The sequence below is a fragment of the Rattus norvegicus genome, chromosome 2 (assembly GCF_036323735.1).
Source record: "Rattus norvegicus strain BN/NHsdMcwi chromosome 2, GRCr8, whole genome shotgun sequence".
Lineage (NCBI taxonomy): Eukaryota > Metazoa > Chordata > Mammalia > Rodentia > Muridae > Rattus > Rattus norvegicus.
In genome coordinates, this window is record NC_086020.1 from 99,734,336 (window position 1) to 99,756,925 (window position 22,590).

The following is a 22,590-nucleotide window of genomic DNA, read 5'->3' on the forward strand; positions in this document are numbered from 1 at the left end:
TGAGTATTTTAAAAATTTTAGCACAGAGGAAATGCAAGAGTCTGTGATTCACTGAGGGCAGACTGCGGAAGTTCAACATTGAGCTGAGAAGAGTGAGAGAAGGAGGTAGTGGAACTTTTAAACTCAAGGAACTTGTCAGATGGGTACAAGTGGATGCAGAAGACTGTACAGGACTTGGCAAGTGCGTACTCCTGTGCAAATATAAATGATAAGACATCCTGAAGGTTAAGAAAAAGGAAGATATGGATTGATGAAATTTGCCTGGATTAAATAGAAATGAAATGAATTTGTTGTGTCAAAAAATGGCTTAATGTCACCAAAACTTCTGGCAGTCCTAAGAAACCATTGAATTTTAGGAAGTTTTTATTTTCCTCAACCTGTCCGCTAAACATGCCAGGGGTATTCATTTACAACAATACCCATTAAACCAACGTAACAGCTCATTGCCTTTCACAGGTTTAGACTCTGAATTACGTAAATTCCTTTATCCCTCTTTGGCAAGGAGAAATTTCTAAGCATGGTTTGAGAAAAATACAAAATTAAATCCTCCTAGTTTAAAAGAGTCTACTGAGCAAAGAAAAGAAGGAAAGGGAAGCAGTTTGTTATGTGACCACCACCACCGCTGTCACTCTAGTAGGAAGAAAAGTGCACACTATGTTCTAGAATGGCAGACATTACAGTTACTTTCTATGTCAAGGTCTCAGCACACTTAAGTGAAACCAATCCTTTAGTCACAAGTCTTCTTTTGGAGCTAGCAACCTGGTTCTCTCCTGGTTCCTGCTCTGGGGAAGTCACCTGCCTGCTAAAAGCAATGAATAGTCAAGAGGGTTCTGACAGAAACAAAAGCTTCATTAGAAAGTTTTAAAAGTTAAAAATATGTCATCTAAATATTGAATAATACATAGAAAAATTACTCTCAATCCCAACATTTAAACACTAAGTACCACAAGGATTAACATCGTAGTCATATTTAATACTTTCTCTCCACATACATTTATTTTCCCTTTTATATTCTAATACTTCTTAGTTTTATACCTAGTGGGAAACATTTTCCTATAATTCTAAGATCATTTTTAGACAATCTCTTTAAATATCTGTAACTTTTATCATTTATTTGTCAAGAGAGTCTTTTTAAATGTAGTTTTAGTGAAAATTTAGCTGCAATATAGAACAATTTGTATTAAGACTAAGCATAGATGTAAAAATGTATACAATAATATACCGAATGATATAAATGGGATAAATTTGCTGTCCCGATGATAATTGCTAAGTCATAGAACACTTGCTAATGTCCTCAGCCTCTAGTATTGGAGGTTGCTAGTCTACTTTGGGCAGGGGGAATCCCTCTGCTTTTATTCTAGTTACTGGGCACTTCTGATTTCTACTTGCATTATCTGTTGATAATACCAATATTAACTTTCCAAGGTTTCTATGACTGTAAATATTTAAATGGAATTTTACAGTAAAATCTTTACATATAACTTTGGGCTCAAATACTATGCTTGTAGTTTTCCATGCTCTGTTTAATTCTGCTTCTTTCCTTAAAAATAATTATTCATTCTGTATTCTTTTTCTATAATCCATAATTTATCCCTGTCTCAGTCCACCCTTCAAATGTTCCACGTCCCACATCTCCTCCCTTGAGCACCCCTACCCCTGTCTCCAAGATGATGCCAAGACCCCAACCTTTACCCCACCAGCCTGCCCTACACCCTGGGGCCCCAATCCTCTCAAGGGTTAGGTGCATCTTCTCTGACTGAATCCAGACCAACCAGTCCTCTGGTATATATGTGTTGGGGGCCTCATATCAGCTGGTGTACCTAGTTGGATCTGAGAGTTCCCCAGGACCAGGCAAGTTGAGACTAATGGTTTTCCTAAGGGTTGCCCTCCTCCTCACCTTCTTCCAGCTTTTCCCTAACTCAACCACGGGGCTCACCAGCCTCTGTCCGTTGGTCGGGTGTAAATATCTGTATCTGACTGTTTCAGCTGCCGTTGAGCAGTCATGAGAGGCCACTGTGTGTAAGCACACATGGTATCAGTAACAATGACAAGCTGTAGGGCCTCCCCCTGGACTGGATCCAAATTTGGGTCTGTTGTTAGACCTCCTTTTCCTCAGGATCTTCTCCATTTTTGTTCCTGACGTTCTTTCAGATAGGAACAATTCTGGGTCAAGGTTTTAGACTGTGGGATGCCAGCACCATCCCTCCATCCCTCCACTTCATACCTTGGCTTTATACTGGAGGTAGACTCTACAGGTTTCTTCTCTACACTGTAAGGCATTTCATCTAAGGTCCCTCATTTTTGAGTCGGGACAGTCTTTTGCCTTCAGGGTCTCTGGAACAGTCTAGAGCACTTCCCAACCCCAACTCCTACCTTCCAAGGTTGTGGATTTCATTCTTTTTGTTGGCCCTCAAAGCTTCAGTCATGCTCCCCCAATACCTGATCATGTTCTCCTGATCTCCTCCCTGCCATCTTTCCCACCCAGGGGTCTCCCCATGAGCTGGATCCAAATTTGGGCCTGTCCCTGGACCTCCTTTTCATTATGTTTTCTCTGATTGTATATTCATAGCATAAAATTTAGGAAATGATTCTACCAGGTTAAAGCAGAAATCTGATGGTGTTTTCGTGTTTATACTTTTCAAACTCAAACATTCTTTTTCCCTCTTGATATCCAAAGGCAGTAAGACCTGACAGCCTGTTTGATTATTTGGTTTAAGAATCAATCTAAAGCATCCATACTTTGATCATCCTTCTTCTTGAGCTTCACGTGGTTTGTGGATTGTATCTTGGGTAATTCAAGCTTTTGAGAAAATATCCACTTATCAGTGAGTACATTCCATGTATGTTTTATAGGGATTAAGTAACATCACTCAGCATGATATTTTCTAGTTCCATCCCTTTGCCTATGAATTTCATGAAGTCATTGTTTTTGATAGCTGAGTAGTACTCCATTGTGTAGACGGACCACATTTTCTGTATCCATTCCTCTGTTGACAGGTATCTGGGTTCTTTCCAGCTTCTCGCTATTATAAATAAGGCTGCTATGAACATAGTGGACCTTTCATCCTTATTATATATTGGAGCATCTTTTGGTTATATAGCCAGGAGTAGTGTAGTTGGATCCTCAGGTAGTACTATGTCCAGTTTTCTGAGGAACCTCCAGAGTAATTTCCAGAGAGGAGTACCAGCCTGCAATCCCACCAACAATGGAGGAGTGTTCGTTCCTCTTTCTCTACATCCTCACCAGCATCTGTTGTAACCTGAGTATTTTTGATCTTAGCCATTCTGACTGGTGTGAGGTAGAATCTCAGGGTTGTTTTGATTTGCATTTTCCTGATGACCAAGGTGCATCAGTGCTTCTTAAAGGGGGGAACAAAATAATCATAGTAGGAGATATGGAGACAAAGTTTGCAGCAGAGCCTGAAGGAGCCTGCCCCATCTATGAATTCAGCCACCAAACGCAGACAATATTGCTGATGCCAAGAAGTTTATGCTGACAGGAGCCTGATATAGCTGTTTCCTGAGAGTCTTAGCCAGAGCATGACAAATACAGAGGCAAATGCTAGCAGCACACCATTGAACTGAGAATAACGGGTTCCCCATTGGAGGAGTTAGCGAAATGATTGAAGAAGCTGAAGGGGCTTGCAACCCCATAAGAACAATAATTTGAACTCCCAGGGACTAAATCACTACCCAGAGAGTAGTGGACAGACCCATGACTCCAGCTACATATGTAGCAGAGGATGGCCTTGTTGGGCACCAATGGGAGGAGAAGCCCTTGGTCCTGCCAAGGCTGGATCACCCAGTGTAGGTGAATGTCAGGGCAGGAAGGCAGGGAAGGGTGGGTGGTTGCTGAGGCGGAACACCCTCATAGAAGAAGGGGAAGGGAGGGATGGGATGGAGGTTTATGGACAGGAACCTGGGAAGGGGGATAACATTTGAAAAGTAAATAAAAATATCCAATTAAAAACAAATAAAGTACACTCCTAATTCCAGTTATCAGATAATTTTCTTTGACAGATTTTGAAACAGACTACCAAAGCTATACTCTAAACTGTTAAGAAGAAAAAAAAAGTTGCGTTTCAATTCTTCAGTTTCTGCAAGGCCTATTACTATTAGTATTCTTAACTTACTTATTGAATTTTCACTCAAGTACTCTTGGTTTCTGAAAATTGTCAGGCTGTTCCATTAACAAGAAAAGTATGTTTGTAAAATGGCAGGGTTGCATGACCCAAACACAGTGATCTCTGAAAGGCAATTGTTAAAGAATTTTTTGTTTTCATTTTTCCTTTTATTGGGTATCTTATTATTTACATTTCAAATGTTATTTCCTTTCCCAGTTTCTGGGACATAGGCCTTCTATCTCATCCCTCTCCCCTTCTTCTATAAGGGTTTTCCTCTCCCCATACATACCCACTTCCTGCCCCCTGACATTCCTCTATACCGGTGGTCCATCCATGACAGGAACAAGGGATTCTTCTTCTATTGCTGCCCCACAAAGCCATCCTTTGTTACATATGCTGCTGGAGCCATGGGTCTGTTCATGTGTAAATTTTGGGTAGTGATTTAGTCCCCACTTCTACATGTTGACCTCCATTTGAAACATCACCATTTTTTCCATTGGATAGTTTTAGCTCCTTTGTCAAAAATCAAGTGACCATAGGCGTGTGGGTTCATGTCTGGGTCCTAAATTCTATTCCACTGATCTACCTGTCTGCTTCTGTACCAATACCATGCAGTTTTTATCACTATTGCTCTGTAATACTGCTTGAGTTCAGGAACAGTGATTCTCCAGGAAGTCCTTTTATTGTTGAGGATAGTTTTAGCTATCCTGGGTTTTTTGTTATTCCAGATGAATTTGCAAATTGCTCTTCCTAACTCTATGAAGAATTGAGTTGAAATTTTGATGGGGATTACATTGAATCTGTTGATTGCTTTTGGCAAAATGACCATTTTTACTATATTAATCTTGCCAATCCATGAGCATGGGAGGTCTTTCTATCTCCTGAGATTTTCTTCAATTTCTTTCTTCAGAGACTTGAAGTTCTTGTCAAACAAATCTTTCACTTGCTTGGAAAGTGTCACAAAAAGGTATTTTATATTATTTGTGAATATTGTGAAGGGTGTCATTTGCCTAATTTCTTTCTCAGTCTGTCTTTCCTTTGAGGAGAGAAAGCCTACTGATGTGTTTGAGATAATTTTATACCCAGCAACTTTGCCTAAGTTCTTTCTCAGGCTTAGTAGCTCTCTGGTGCAACATCTGGGGTCACTTAAGTATACTATCATATCATTTGCAAATAGTGATATTTTGACTTCTTCCTTTCCAATCTGTATCCCTTTGACCTCCTTTTATTGTCTGATTGCTCTGGCTATTATTTTGAGTATTAATTTAATAAGGAGAGAGAGAGTGGCAGCCTTGTCTAGTCCCTGATTTGACTGTGATTGCTTGAGGTTTCTCTCCATTTACTTTAAAATTAGCTATTTGTTTGCTGTATATTGTTTTTATTATGAAGAGGTATGGGCCTTGAATTCCTGATCTATCCAGGACGTTTATCATAAGGGAGTGTTGAATTTTGTCAAATGGTTCCTCAGCATCTAATGGAGTGATCATGTGTTCTTTTTTTCTTTGAGTTTGTTTATATACTGGATTGTGTTGATGTATTTCCATGTATTGAATCATCCGTGCATCCCTGGGATGAAGCCAACTTGAACATGATGGATGATCATTTTGATGTGTCCTTGGATTTGGTTTGCAAGAATTTTATTGCATATTCTTGTGTCAATATTCATAAAGGAAAATGGTCTGAAGTTTGCTTTCTTTGTTGGGTCTTTGTGTGTTTTAGGTTTAAGAGTAATTGTGGCTTCATAGAAGGAATTAAATAGTGCTCCATCTGTTTCTATTTTGTGGAAATGTTTGGATAACATTTGTATGAGGCCTTCTATGAAGATCTGATTGAATTCTGCAATAAACCTCTTTGGTCCTGGGCTCTTTTTGGTTGGGAGACTTTTAATAATTGCTTCTATTTCTTTAGGAGTTATGGGGTTGTTTAGTTGGTTAATCTGTTCCTAATTCATCTTTGGTACCTGGTATGTGTCTAGAAAATTGTCCATTTCCTCCAGATTTTCCAGTTGTGTTGAATAACAACTTTTGTAGTAGGATCTGATGATATTTTGGAATTCCCTCAGATTCTGTTATGTCTCCCTTTCACTTCTGATTTTGTTCATTTGGATACACTCTGTGCCTTCTGGTTAGTCTGGCTAAGGGTTTATCTGTTTTCTTTATTTTCCTCAAGAACCAGCTCCTGGTATAGTTGATTATTTGTACAGTTCTTTTTGTTTCTACTTGGTTCATTTGAGTCCTGAGTTTGATTATTTCCTGCCTTCTACTCTTCCTGGGTGTATTTGCTTCTTTTTGCTCTAGAGCACTTAGGTGTTTCATCAAACTGCTGATGTATGCTCTCTCCTGTTTCTTTTTGAGGCACTCCAAGCTATGAGTTTTCCTCTTAGCAGTGCTTTCATTGTTTCCCATATGTCTGAGTATATTGTGCCTTGATCTTTATTAAATTCTAAAAAATCTTTAATTTCTTTTTTATTTCTTCCTTGACCAAGTTATCATCGAGCAGAGTATTGTTCAACTTCCGTTTATATGTGGGTGTTCTGTCATTTTTGTTGCTATTGAAGTCCAGCCTTATTCTGTGGTGATCTGAAAAGATTCATGGGATTATTTCTATCTTCCTGTGTCTGTTGAGGCCTGTTTTGTAACTGATCATGGTCAATTTTGAAAAAAGGTACCATGAGATGCTAAGAATAAGGTATATCCTTTTTCTGTAGGATGAAATGTTCTATCTTTGTTAAATCCATTTGGTTCATAACTTCTGTAAGTTTCTCTATGTCTTTAATAAATTTCTGTTTCTGTGATCTCTCCATTGATGACAGTAGGGTGTTGAATCTCCTACTATTATTGTGTGAGGTGCAATGTGTGCTTTGAGCTTTAGTAAGGTTTCTTTTATGTATGTAGTTGACCTTGCATTTGGACATAGATATTTGGGATTGAGAGTTCATCTTGGTGGATTTTTCCTTTGATGAATATGAAGTGTCCCTCCTTATCTTTGTTGATGACTTTTGGTTGAAAGTCGATTTTCTTTGATATGAGAATGTCTTCTCCAGTTGTTTCTTCAGACCATTTCTTTGAAAGTTGTTTTTCAAACTTTTACTGTGAGGTAGTGTCAGACTTTGTCTCTGAGGTGTCCTTCCTGTTTGCAGCAAAATGCTGGGTCCTCTTTACATATCCAGTCTTTTAGTCTATGTCATTTTATTGGAGAATTGAGTTCATTGATGTTGAGATATTAAGGAATAGTGATTGCTGCTTTCTGTTAATTTTGCTGTTAGAGGTGGAATTATGTTTGTGTGTCTCTCTTCTTTTGGTTTTGTTGCAAGGATATTTTCTATCTATTATTCTTTGTTGGGCTGGATTTGTAGTAATATATTGTGTAAACTTGGTTTTGTCATGGAATAACTTGGTTTCTCCATCTATGTTAATTGAGAGTTTTGCTGGATATAGTAGCTTGGGCTGGCATTTGTGTTCTCTTAGGGTCTATATGACATCTGTCTAGGATCTTTTGGCTTTCATAGTGTCTGGTGAGAAGTCTGATATAATTCTTGTAGGTCTGCCTTCATATGTTACTTGACCTTTTCCCCTTAATGCTTTTAATATTCTTTCTTTGTTTTGTGCATTTGGTGTTTTGACTATTATGTAATAAGAGGAATTTCTTTTCTCATCCAATCTATTTGGAGTTCTGTAAGCTTCTTGTATGTTTAAGGGCATCTCATTCCTTAGGTTAGGGAAGTTTTCTTCTATAATTTTGTTGAAGATACTTTTTGGCCCTTTAAGTTTGGAGTCTTTGCTCTCTTCTATACCTATTATCCTTAAGTTGGATGTTTTCACTGTGTCCTGGATTTCCTGGATGTTTTGGGCTAGGAGCTATTTGCATTTTATATTATATTTGATAATTGCTTTGATATTCTCTACAGTATCTTCTGCTGCTGATATTCTCTCTTCTATCTCTTGTATTCTGTTTGTGATGCTGGCATCTATGACACCTGATCTCTTCCCTACGTTTTCTATGTCCAGAGTTGTCTCCCTTTGTGCTTTCTTTATTGTTTCTATTTCCATTTTTAAATCCTGGATGGTTTTGTTCAATTTCTTCACCTGTTTGGTTGTGTTTTCCTGTAATTCTTTTAGGGATTTTTGTGTTTTCTCTTTAAGGGCTTCTTGTGCTGTCCTATATTTCTTTAAGGGAGTTATTTATGTGTTTCTTAATGTCCTCCATCATCATCATGAGATGTGATTTTAAATCCAACTCTTGCTTTCCCGGTATGTTTGGCTATCTAGTATTTGCTTTGGTGGGAGAACTGGGCTCTGCTGAAGCCAAGGAGTCTTGGTTTCTGTTGCTTAGTTTCCTGTGCTTGCCTCTTGCCTTAGGTTGTTTCTGGTATTAGCTTGTCTTGCTGTCTCTGATAGTGGCTTGACCCTGTATGCTTGTGTGTCAGCACTCCTCTAGACCTGTGCTCTTTCTGAGGAATCTCGGAAGAGAGAGCTCTGCTCTTGGGTGGGTAGGCACTGCTGTCCACTTGTTTTAAGCTCTTGGAGCAGGCAGAATCATAACTGCCACTGACTGCTCCTAGGTCCCTGTGCCCAGAGGCACAAAATGGTGCTAGGCAATTTCTTCTTGGGTCAGGGATGTGTGTAGAAATTAATTGTCTCCTCTGAGTTCTCAGGACTATTCACACTTCTGAGGTTCCAGATCTTTCCTCCACTGGATTAGGGTACAGGGAGTTATGTGACTAGTTCAATTCACTTCCAAGCACAGGCAGAAAGCAGCAGGTTCCTGCCAGTGACTGCTCCTATATTCCTGTATCCAGAGGCATTATGCAGTTTCCTTTTGGGCCAGGGATGTGGGCAGAATTGGAGGTCTGTCGTGTGGTGTCAGGATTGTCTGCATTTCTGGGAGTTCAACTCTCTCCCCTATGGGATTTGGAGCAGTGGAATTGATTCAGTTCAGTTCTGGGCACAGCCAGAAACTGGAAATGTCCTGTTCCAGAGGACTTCTGCCTTGATGTGTCCTGAGTCCACCAGGCAGGTCACTTGGAGCAGAAAAGTTGGTCTTACCTTTGCTATCATGTGTGTATGTGCTCCTGGTGACTGGCTTTCAGCTCTCCGCACAGGCAGGAACCCGAAGCATCCTGCCCCTGACTGATGCTAGGTCTCTGTACCCAGGGTGCACAGATGGCACTAGGTGATTTCCTCTTTGGTCAGGGATGTGGGCAGAAAATAGTTGTCTCCTCTGAGTTCTCAGGAATGTCCACACTTCTGAGGGTTCAGATCTCTCCCTCAGGAGATTTGGGTGTACAGCCATTGTTAAAGTCTTAACTGAGTATATGTTATACTTGAATGTTATCAGCAATTTGCCTAACATTATCAAATTTTTGAAGAGTTTCTGCTACAATAACAAATAAAAAGGAGATGGTGATTTTATTTTATCTCACATTTAAATATTTTGCTCCATATAAATTGTATATATGGCAAAGTGTCCTCACAGCTTATTGTAATAGGATAAAGTAGCTTTCTAGATGAAGAACTTCATTTCAACACAATGTTTTTTCTTAATCAAGTGACACACTAGTGATTTTGTTTTGCATACTTTTAATGTATTTTACATTCAGGGCATATTTATAGTTTCTCATATTAGTTTAAAAGTTGTAAATCTCAGGGTTGGGGATTTAGCTCAGTGGTAGAGCACTTGCCTAGCAAGCGCAAGGCCCTGGGTTCAGTTCCCCAGCTCCGAAAAAAGAAAAAAAAAGTTGTAAATCTCTTATAGTTAAAAATTACTAATAATCTATTTAATTCAACTCATTTCCAAACTACAGAAAATCTAGACATAAATTAAGTAAAGCAAAGAGGGTTTCAATGAATACACTTAGACATTTGTTTTAAAATATAAGTATTTAAACTTCTAGAAGTACATTTTCCTGAATGTATAGCATAAACTCATTGTGAGAAAGAGAGTTGTTATAATTATATTCATAGCAGTGAAGCCAAAGCCATTCTGACCCAAGGGTTTTATATTTGCTGTTAGTTCATGCTCCTAGCATAAAATCATTTGTTAACCTGATTTTGACACCTCAGCCTGATCTGTGTAACAGTGATGATAACAGAGTTCAAATAACACTCACCAATTACACCCTTCCTGTGCTCATGTTCCGTCTCATCTTGTACAAGTAAGCTGTCTGTAACTTTGCTTTCTTCTTTCTTTTTCTTTTCTTTTTTCCGGAGCTGGGGACCGAACCCAGGGCCTTGTGTTTGCTAGGCAAGTGCTCTATCGCTGAGCTAAATCCCCAACCCCTGTAACTTTGCTTTCTTAAGATTAAAAGGTTATTGCAGAAAACAATCAGTATGTAAGGAGGATTCCCTCTCAAGTAAATCTAATTAAAAAGGTGCAAATAAAAAGTATTATAAGAAGAAAAAGTTAAAAGAGAACACCAGACTGAGAAGGGAAGTAACAGAATAGCAAGGAGGGTATAAGAGAGATGAGCAGGGAGCAGAGCCTCCCATGATTCACTTTGCTTGAAAATTCATAATATCTAATAATATCTAATGGCTTATACACTATATTTTTTTAACAAAACCTAATTTTAAAAAGAATGGGAAGTTGAATTTTAGCAACTGTAACTTTCTTAAATATTCAGCATTACCCCTATACACATCTAAATGGCAGCATCTTCACATTTTGGTACTTTTACATTTTTCTTATTCCTTCTTTCCTTTAGGTATGCAGACCTCTAAAATTCTAGGACTTTACACTCTGGCCATGGGCAAAATAGCATGGGGCTTGGAAGAAGGCAATGATCTAGGTATGTAGCAACCAAATTAATTATGCTGGTCCATTTTACTCAGTTGCACAAATGATACAATGTACAGATTGATTAATAGTCAGTGATAATATGACCCCTATTTAAAATGGCCACTCAAAAATTACTTTGGAATATACAGCAATGTGAAATGATAGTTTAATTTTTACATTTTAAGATACACCCACAATGGGTTTCCATGATATCTGGACTCACATTACTACAGGCAAGAAATGATAAGGATTTAATTTTTCCTATGGTTTTGTCAGCTTCTGTTGCTATTTGCTTTCTTTGTTATAGTAATCACTGAAGAAGTACAATAGAATGTTCATGTAACATTGGTTTACATTTCCTTTATTACCACATAGCAAACCTGAAATGAATAGCAAAAGAAACTACAGAAAATATATAAACTGAACAAAATTGAACAGTATATTATTCAATAAAAAACTGATCGTCAAATGCATCAGATAATATAAGTTAAAATTCCTAGAACAAAAACCAAAAATATAATTTATTAGGACATGTGGGATACAATAAAAGAATCTAAGAGGTATTTTATAACATCAGGGGACTGCATAATGAACCAAAAAGTCCTCACATGAACTTAATATGCCTTAAGAGCTTAGAAAAACAAGAACAAAGCAAACCCAAAACAAGTTGACAAAAGACATAATAAAGATAATTGATGATATTGTTGGACAAATATGTCACTGGGGTGGGAATTAAGATTTCGAATGCTTAAGCCAGGTCCAGTGTCACTTTTTTCCTGGTATCTTCAGATCCAGAGGTTGAACTCTCAGACTACCACGTCTATATTCATACTTCCATGCTTCCCACCAGGGTGATAATTCAGTTACCTCTGAAAATATAAGCAAGCACCAGTTAAACGCTTTTCTTTAAAAGACTCACATTCATTCTCTAAACCTGTATCTTTGAAGAATTGACTCCAATGATGTTAAGAGATATTAGTGACCAATGATTGCTAATTGCTATTTTTTTGGTGTGTGTGTGTGTGTGTGTGTGTGTGTGTGTGTGTGTTTCCTATCTTTTGAATATTGTGGTGTGAAATTATTTTTTCATGTGCTTTCTTGGGTATAGTTAACTTCCTGGTATTGGCATTTTTCTTATAGTATCTAGGGTTTCCTTTTTTGATACAATCTATTTACTGTTCTGTCAGGTTCTTCTTCATATAGGCATCTGTTTTCTTTTGGTTAGGAATATTTTCCTCAAAGAGTTTGTTAAAAATATTTCCTGAGCCTTTGAACTGGGGATCTTTTCTTTCATCTATACATATTATTCCTAGGTTTGGCCTTCTCAGAGTGTTCCAAATTTCCTGGATATTTTGTGTCAGAATCTCCTGGCACATAATAATCACAACGCTAAACTATAGAACAAAGATAGAATATTAAAAGTCCCAAGAGAAAAAGTCCAAATAACACATAAATGTAGCTTTACTAGAATTACTCCATATTTCTGAGCAGGAACTTTAAAGTCTAGAGGGGCCTGTACAGATGCCGTATAGTCTCTAAGAGTCCACACATATCAGCCAAGACTACTATACCCAGGAAATTTTTTAATCACGATATATGGAGAAAACAAGATAGTCCATGGAAAAAGTAAAGAATATCTTTCCAAAATCCATACTAGAAGGAAAATTCTAAACAAAATTTAAATACACCCACGAAGTCACAGACAACAGTTAATTACATACCAGCAACACCAAATGAAGGAAAGCACATGTGCACACACACACACACACACACACACACACACACACACACACACACCCTCCAATATCAAAATTATAGTAATTAACAATCATTGATCTTTAATGTATATCCATATCAGTGGATTCAATTCCCCAATTAAAAATAGCTAACAGCATAAATATGAAAACAGAAACCATAATTCTACTGCATACATCAAAATCAACTCAGCAACAAAAATAGAAATTACCTCAGAGTAATGGGCTGAAAAGGTTCTCAAGCAACAGGAGCAAGATGAAGTGACCATTCTAAGACCTAGTAAAATAGTTTTGAAACAAAAATTAAACAAGTGAGATACCAAAGAACATTGCATATCCATCAAAGGAAAAGTCCACCAAGATTGTATCTTAATTCTTAATATTTAAGTCCCAAATACAAGGTCACCTACATTCATGAAAAATAGTACTAAAGCTTAAATTACACATCAAACAACACAGGATAACAGTGGCAGACTTCAACAACCCACTCTCACCAATAGACAGGTCATCCAATAGAGACTGAACAGAGAAATAATGAAACTAACTGACATAGTAAAACAAATAGACCTAACAGATATTTATAGATAATTTCACCCAGGCACAAAGAAATATATATATCTTTATCAGCACCTCCAAGAATGTTCTCAAAAATTTATCATTACCCAGCCACAAAGAAATAATCAAAATATATGAGAAAATTGAAAATATAAGCCTCTTTATCATGTAGGATTACCATGGATTAAAACTGGACTTTAACAACAAAGACTACCATGGATTAAAGCAAGACTTTAACAACAGAAAACCTACATACTCTTGAAAAATGAACAAATCTCTACACAATGATCACTGTGTCATAGAAGAATTAAAGAAATTAAAATGTTTCTGGAACTCAATGAAAATAAACTCACAACATACCCAAACTTGTGGGATACAATGAAAGACATATGAAGAGAAAAGTACATAGCACTATGTGCCTTCATAAGAGTGTGGAGAGATCCATACTAGCAACTTAATAACAAAATTGAGAAGTCTAAAACAAAAAGAAACAAAAAACCCCAAGAGGATTGGGTGGTAGGAAAAAAAAAAAACTCAGGCCCGAAGTCAACAAATTATAAACAAAGAGAACAATACAAATGATCAACAAAACCAAGAGCCGTCTCTTGGAGAAAATCAACAAGGTAGAGAAACCCTTAGACAAAGTACCTAAAAGGCAGAGACAATATCTAAATTACCAAAATCAGAAATGAAAAGGGGAACATAACAACAGATGTTGACGAAATTTAAAGAATCATTGAATCATTACATCTTTTTTTTTTCTTTTCTTTTATTGGATATTTTCTTTATTTACATTTCAATTGTTATCCTCATTCCCAGTTTCCCCTCTGGAAACCCCCCATCCTATTCCCCCACCCCTGCCTCCATAAGGGTGCTCCCACACACACACCCTCCTGCCTCCCCGCCCTGGCATTCTCCTACACCGAAGCATCAAACCTTCACAGGACCAAGGGGTTCTCCTCCCATTGATGCCTGACAACACCATCTTCAGCTACATATGTGGATGGAGTCATGGGTCACTCCATGTGCACTCTTTGGTTGATGGTTTAGCCACTGGGAGCTCTGGGGCGTCTAATTGGCTGATATTGTTGTTCTTCCTATGAGGTTTCAAACCCCCTTAGCTACCTCAGTCCTTTCTCTAACTCCTCCATTGGGGACCCTGTTCTCAGTCCAGTGGTTGTCTGCAAGCATCCACCTCTGTGTTTGTCAGGCTGTGGCAGAGCCTCTCAGGAGACAGCTATATCAGGCTCCTGTCAGCATGTACTCCTTGGCATCTGCAATAGTATCTGGGTTTGGTGACTGCATGTGGGATGGATCCCCATGTGTGGCAGACTTTGGATGGCCTTTCCTTCAGTCTCTGCTCCACACTTTGTCCCTGTATTTCCTTCTGTGAGTATTTTGTTTCCCCTTCTAAGAAATACCAAAGCATCCACACTTTTGTCATTCTTCTTCTTGAGCTTCATGTGGTTTGTAAATTTTATCTTGGGTATTCTGAGCTTTTGGGCTAATATCCACTTATCAGTGAGTGCATACCATGTGTGTTCTTTTGTGACTAGGTTACCTTATTCAGGATGATATTTTTTTTTTTATTAACTTGAGTATTTCTTATATACATTTCGAGTGTTATTCCCTTTCCCGGTTTCCGGGCAAACATCCCCCTCCCCCCTCCCCTTCCTTATGGGTGTTCCCCTCCCAACCCTCCCCCCATTGCCGCCCTCCCCCCATAGACTAGTTCACTGTGGGTTCAGTCTTAGCAGGACCCAGGGCTTCCCCTTCCACTGGTGCTCTTACTAGGATATTCATTGCTACCTATGGGGTCAGAGTCCAGGGTCAGTCCATGTATAGTCTTTAGGTAGTGGCTTAGTCCCTGGAAGCTCTGGTTGCTTGGCATTGTTGTACTTTTGGGGTCTCGAGCCCCTTCAAGCTCTTCCAGTTCTTTCTCTGATTCCTTCAATAGGGGACCTATTCTCAGTTCAGTGGTTTGCTGCTGGCATTCGCCTCTATATTTGCTGTATTCTGGCTGTGTCTCTCAGGAGCGATCTACATCCGGCTCCTGTCGGTCTGCACTTCTTTGCTTCATCCATCTTGTCTAATTGGGTGGCTGTATATGTATGGGCCACATGTGGGGCAGGCTCTGAATGGGTGTTCCTTCAGTCTCTGTTTTAATCTTTGCCTCTCCCTTCCCTGCCAAGGGTATTCTTTTTCCTCATTTAAAGAAGGAGTGAAGCATTCACATTTTGATCATCCGTCTTGAGTTTCCTTTGTTCTAGGGATCTAGGGTAATTCAAGCATTTGGGCTAATAGCCACTTATCAATGAGTGCATACCATGTATGTCTTTCTGTGAGTGGGTTAGCTCACTCAGGATGATATTTTCCAGTTCCAACCATTTGCCTACGAATTTCATAAACTCGTTGTTTTTGATAGCTGAGTAATATTCCATTGTGTAGATGTACCACATTTTCTGTATCCATTCCTCTGTTGAAGGGCATCTGGGTTCTTTCCAGCTTCTGGCTATTATAAATAAGGCTGCGATGAACATAGTGGAGCACGTGTCTCTTTTATATGTTGAGGCATCTTTTGGGTATATGCCCAAGAGAGGTATAGCTGGATCATCAGGCAGTTCAATGTCCAATTTTCTGAGGAACCTCCAGAATCATTACATCTTACTTCAAAAACCTGTATGGCACAAAATTGGAATATCTAAACAAAATGAACACTATTCTGGGTAGATGACACTTACCAATGTTACATCAAGAACAGGTAAATAGTCCTGTAACCACAAATGAAGTAGATGGAGTCATTAAAATATCCCAACCAAATGAACAGAGAACCAGACGATTTTAATGCAGAATTCTACCAGATCTTCAAAGAAAAACTAATAGCAATACTTCTGAAACTATTCCACACAATAGAAACAGTCCAATCATTGTAAAATTTATTCCATGGGGTGACAGTCACCCAGATATCTAATCCACACAACAAAAACTCAACAAAGAATTTCCCTTTTCTTTCCATTTATTTATTTATTTATTTATTTATTTATTTATTTATTTACTTACTTACTTACTTATTTATTTTTACACTCCAGATTATATTCCCTTCCTGGTTCACTTCCCCCCCTGCCCGGATTCCATATCCTATACCTACTCCCTACCCAACCTCCACACTCTTCCCCATCTCCACAAGGTTGTCCCCACCCCACCCACACCACCAGACCTCTAACTTTCCTGAGGTCTCCAGTCTCTAGAGGGTTAGGTGCATCTTTTCTGACTGAAACAAGACCCAGGAACCCTCTACTGTATATGTGTTGGAGGCCTCATCACAGCTGGTGTATGCTTACTGGTTGGTAATCCAGTGTCTAAGAGATCTCAGGGGTACAAGTTAATTGAGACTGCTGGTCCTCCTATAGGGCTCCCCTCCTCCTTAGCTTCCTCCAGCTTTTCCCTAATTCAAGCAGAGGAGACAGCAGCCTCTGTTCATTGGCTGGGTGCACATATCTGCATCTGACTCTTTCAGCTGCTTGTTGGGTCTTTTGGAGAGCAGTCATGGTAGGTCCATTTTTGTGAACACCCATAGCTTCAGTAATGGCATCAGGTCTTGGTGCCTCCCTTGGAGCTGGAATGTACTTTGTTCCTGTTGCTGGACCTTCTTTTCTCAGGCTTTCACCATTTCCATCCCTGCATGCCTGGGCTCAACCATAGTGCCATACATAATGGGTATGAACTTTTTGAAATTCTAATTCTCCTACTTTCCCTCCTAAGTAGTTCTAACCTGCATATACCACCTCATCTGGTTAGTTTTTAATTTAACTTTTAAATTATTAAACCTTTTAAGTTTTATTTAACTTTAAAATTAATTAATTAATAATTTTTACTTGTAAAAGCTGGGTCTTCAGGTAGAACTATTTCCAATGTTCTGAAGAATTGCTAGGTTGAAATGGTTGTACCTGTTTGCAATCCTACCAGCAATGGAGATGTCTTCCTCTTTCTCTACATCCTTGCCTTCAGCATCTGTTGTTGCTTGAGTTTTTGATCTTAGCCATTCTGATTGGCATAAGGTGGAATTTCATGGTTTTCTTAATTTGCATTTTCCCGATGACTAAGGATGTTTAATAGTTCTTTTAGTACTTCTTGGCCACTCAAAATTCCAGATTCCTCAATTGAGAATTCTCCTTTTAGCACTATAGCTCATTTTTAAAACTGTCTTTAATCTTATTTTACAATCCAGTCTTTATCCTCTATCCAGTCTGCCCTTCTACAGTTCTTCATCCCAGTCCTCTTCCCTGTCTGCAAGAGGAATTCCACACCCATCCCACCCTGCCAGGCTTCCCCACGCACTGGGACCTCAAGTCTTAGAGGGTTAGGTGCTTCTTCTCTCACCGAGGACAGACCATGCAGTTCTCTACTGTATATGTACATGGAGCCTTGTACCAGCTGGTATATGATTCCTGGTTGCTGGTTCAGTGTCTGAGAGATCTCAGAGATTGCTGGCTTTCCTATGGGGTTTCTCTCCTCCACAACTTCTTCCACCTATTCCCTAAATCAATAACAAGGGTCCCTAGCTTCTGTCCATTGGTTGGATGTATTAGCATCTGTCTCAATCAGCTGCATATTGGGCCTCTCAGAAGGTGTCCAAGCTAAGCTCATGTCTGTAAGCACATCATAGCATCAGTAATAGTGCTAGTTCTTGAAGCCTCCCCTTGAGATGGATCCCAATTTGGTCCTGTTACTGAACCCGTTTTCCCTCTGTCTCCTCTCCATTTTTGTCCCTGCAGTTCTTTTAGACAGGAACACTTCTGGGTCAGAGTTTTGACTGTGGGATGGCGACTCCATTCCTACTTTTGATGTCCTGTCTTTCTACTGCAGCTGTACTATACAAATTTCCTCTCCCCACTGTTGGGTATTTCTCTTACCTCCCAGGTCTCTGGTACAGGGTCCTCCTACCTCCTACCTTCTGAGATTGTTGTTTCCAATCATTCTGCTGGCCCTCAAGGATGCACTTCTGTCCCCTACCCCAACTCCTTGGGCCCTTTGGCTTGTTAACCTTCCTGAGTTTTCCAGATTGTATCTGGGGTATTCTGTACTTTGTGTTGGCTAACATCCACTTATTAGTGAGGACATACCATGCATTCCCTTTTGGGTCTGAGTTACCACACTAAGGATAATATTGTCTACTTCTGTCCATTTTTCTGCAAAACTCATAGTTATTTGATTTTCTGGAGTATAACTTCTTGAGTTCTTTGTATATTTTGGATATTAGCCCTCTATCAGATATAGGGTTAGTGATGATCTTTTCCCAGTCTGTAGTTTGCCATTTTTTATTGACAATGTCTTTTGACTTATAGAAGCTTTGCAGTTTCATGAGGTCCCATTTGCCAATTGTTGATCTTACTGTCTTAGCCATTGGTGATCTGTTCAGGAAATTTTCCCCTGTGCCAATGTATTTGGGCCTATGTCACAATATTTCTCTTCTATTAGATTCAGTGTATCTGGTTTTATGTGAAGGTCCTTGATCCACTTGGAATATGGATCAATTTGCATTTTACATGCAGACTCCCAGTCATACCAGCACTATTTGTTGAAGATGCTTTCTTTTTTGCATTGTACAGTTTTGTTGGCTTCTTTATCAAAGATCAAATGGCCATAGATGTGTGGGTTTACTTCTATATCTTCAATTGTAATCTACTAATTGACCTGTCGGTCTCTGTGCGAATACAATATGTTTTTATTACTATTTCTCTGTAGTAAAGGTTGAGGTCAAGAATGAAGATTCCCCTAGAAGTTCTTTTATTGTTGAGAATATCAGAGACAAGAGAAGGATGTACACTCTCTATATTTGTTCAATGTAATACTATAAGTTCTAGCTAGAGCAGTTAGACAATAAAAGGAGTTCAAAGGGATGCAAATTAAAAAGGAAGAATCAAGGGACCCTATTTGTGGATGATATGATAGTATGTATAAGCCTCCCACAAATTCTACCAGAGAACTCTTACAGCTGATCAGCAACTTTAACACTTCGACAGGAGACAACATTAACTGAAACAAATCAGTAGCCTTCTTTTATACAAAGGATAAATGAGCTGAGATAGAAATTAGGGAAAAAACACACTTCACAATATTCACAAATAATATAAAATATTTTGGTGTAACTCTAACCAGGCAAGTGAAAGATCTCTATGAAAAGAACCTGAAGCCCTGAAGAAAAAAATGAAAAATACTTCAGAAGATGGAAAGATCTCCCATTCTCATGGATCACAAGGACTAGCATAGTAAAAATGACTGTCTTACCAAAAGAAATCTACAGATTCGATGCAATTTCCATCAAAATTCCAACTTAATTCGTCACAAAGATGAATATGATATAATACCAACAATCACTTTTTGCTTTATAATTTGTATGGTACCTATTTCATTCTGTCTTTGTGCATGTCATCTCAGTAAGACAGAATAAAATTGACAAGAAAACTCTGACATCCAAGAAGCAAAGACTCCAGCACAATTAACATTTACTATCAAGACTGCTGAAATAGATTTTACCATCCCTTTTGTATACATATATTTTCTGTTGTGACCCAAGTTTAAATATCTTTATTACTTTGGATAAGGCCTCAATCCTTTTGTAACTAGTGCCTGAGAATCTCAAAAAGAAAAGTGATTTTATTCACTGCAAAGATATTCTACATTCCTGCATCCTCAAAGGCTAGACTTTTCCCAGTCAAATACACCCAGATCACTCACTGATAAGATTGTAACTTCAAACAGAAATAAAATGGTATATATGAATATCATAAAACAGTGAGCTGCTACTGCTCTTTGAGAAGTCAATATATACACTAGGGGTGTACTTGACTTTCTTCTGAGTGCATTTCCAACCCTAACTTCCTTTTTTAATTCTATAGTGGTCACTAACTCTTCTTTGTAACTGAGAAGGCCCCGAAATTTTTTCGAATATCTAACCACAAATCTTGGTTTGGCCTGGGTCAAAGTCCTTAAAACTCTAGAATTCTTCAGGCTGCTTAAGTTAAGTTTAGGTATTGCTCATTAACTTGTATTGCAAGAAACCCATCCTGGGATTCAGGAACTTTTTAAAAAAGAAGTTCATAATTTCAAAGCTAACCTGCACTATAGATGCAGAAGAGGATATTATCTCAAAGGCACACAAGAAAAAAAAATTTAACATAAGAGCAAAGCAACTTAATTTCTATTGATATATTAGGGAAGCTGATGATGAAAATCTACTGAAATGGATAAAAATGTCTACACCTCTTTGCTCTTAAAGCTTCTTAATTAAATAATTTCTTTACTTGGGAATGTATATAGCAGGACACTTTATCTAGAGGATATTTTTTAATTCTGCTTACATACAAGTAGAAAGTAGTGCTCAGATTTTCTGCCATTACATATAGCTCTAATTCTTGAAACTTCTAGGTAGTACACCACTGAGAAAGCTATAAATATGTCCAAGTAATTTTCTAGAACATAACACTTAAACACTGTTTTAAGTAGAAAAATATTATATACAGATATTTAAGAGGTAGAATGACTTAAAACTATGTATTAATATAATCTGATAAAATTCTATTTAGTATAATTATTCCCATTTCTTATAAAAAGATTATTTGTGGCTATTTGAATATTTGTTATATTTAGAATTTATTGTATTCTTCTATAATATTAGATTGTCATTCTAATTTAAAGAATGTAATAAAAAATCAATATGGATATTTGAAGTTATAACTTATTACCTTTATAAAGTTTTTAAATATTAATATCATTTATGTCCATTATACATATAAATTAATTTATAAGATTATAAAATTATTTTTGAGATTAAGAAACTTATTCTTTAGTTCACTAATTTTGTACTCAAAATGTAATTATTCACATTGTAAGAGTCTCTTTAAGGAGAAAATGGTGTCTGCTCACATTCCTGACCCAAGAAGAAGAACCCGACAAGTACTCTCTGTGCACTCTGGGAACAAGAACCTAGGTACAGTCAGGGGCAGGACCCTTCTGCTTTCTGCTTGCTCTCAGAGCTGAAAGCCAATCGCCAGGAAGGACAACACACCTGAAAGCAAAGGTAAGACCAACTCTACTGCTCCAAGCGACCTTCCTGGTGGCCTCAGGACACACAAAGGCAGGAGCAGTCTGGGACAGGACACTTCCAGTTTCTGCCTGTGCCCAAAACTGAACCAGTCCCACAGCTCTCTTTACCCAAATCCATGGCAGAGAGAGCTGGACTCTCAGAAGTGCGGACAATCCTGAGAATTCAGGGGAGACTACCAATTCTCCTCACATTCCTGGCCCAAGAGGAACCTAATGCCCTTTGGATACAGGATCACAGGAGCAGTTAGCAGCAGGAAACTTCTAGTTTCTGCCTCTACCCAGAATTGAAAGCCAGTCATCAGGAGCACTGACACATCTGAGAGCAGAGATAAGACCAACTCTTCTGCTCTAAGCAAACTGCCTAGAGGCTTCAGGATAGACTAACCCAGTAGCAGCTCTCTATTCCAAGACCCAGCTGAAAGAAAGCAGATCTAAAGGTTTGCTGACACACAGGCTTACAGGAGGGTCAAGACACTGTCAGAGACAGCAAGACAAGATAACACCAGAGACAACATGATGGCTAGAAGCAAGGAACCTAAGCAACAGAAACCAAGACTACTTGGCATCATCAGAGCCCAGTTATCCTACAAAAGCAAATACTGGATATCTAAACACACTGGAAAAGCAAGATTTGGATTTAAAAATCACATCTCATGATGATGACAGAGGACTTTAAGAAAGACATGATTAACTCCCTTAAAGAAATACAGGACAGCACAGGTAAACATGTAGAAACTCATAAAGAGGAAACACAAAATCCCTTAAAGAATTACAGGAAAAAACAACCAAAGAGGTGAAGGAATTGAACAAAACCATTGAGGATGTAAAAAATGGAAAAAGAAGCAATAAAGAATTCACAAAAGGAGATAACCCTGGAGATAGAAAACCTAGGAAAGAGATCAGGAATAATAGTCATAATAATCATCAACAGAATAAAAGACATAGAAAAGAGAATCTTGGGAACATAAGATAACAGAGTAAATGTTGACACAACTGTCAAAGAAAACGCAAAATGGAAAAGGCTGCTAACCCAAGTCACCCAGGAAATCCAGGATACAATGAGAAAATCAAACCTGAGAATAACAGTTATAGAAGAGACCATAGATTTCCAACTTAAAGGGCTACTAAGTATCTTCAATAAAATTTTAGAAGAAAATTTCCCAAACATAACAAAAGAGATAAACATATAAGAAGCCACAGAACTCCAAAGAGATTGGACCAGAAAAGAAATTCCTCTGGCTTCATAATAGTCAAAACAAAATAACAAAAGCACA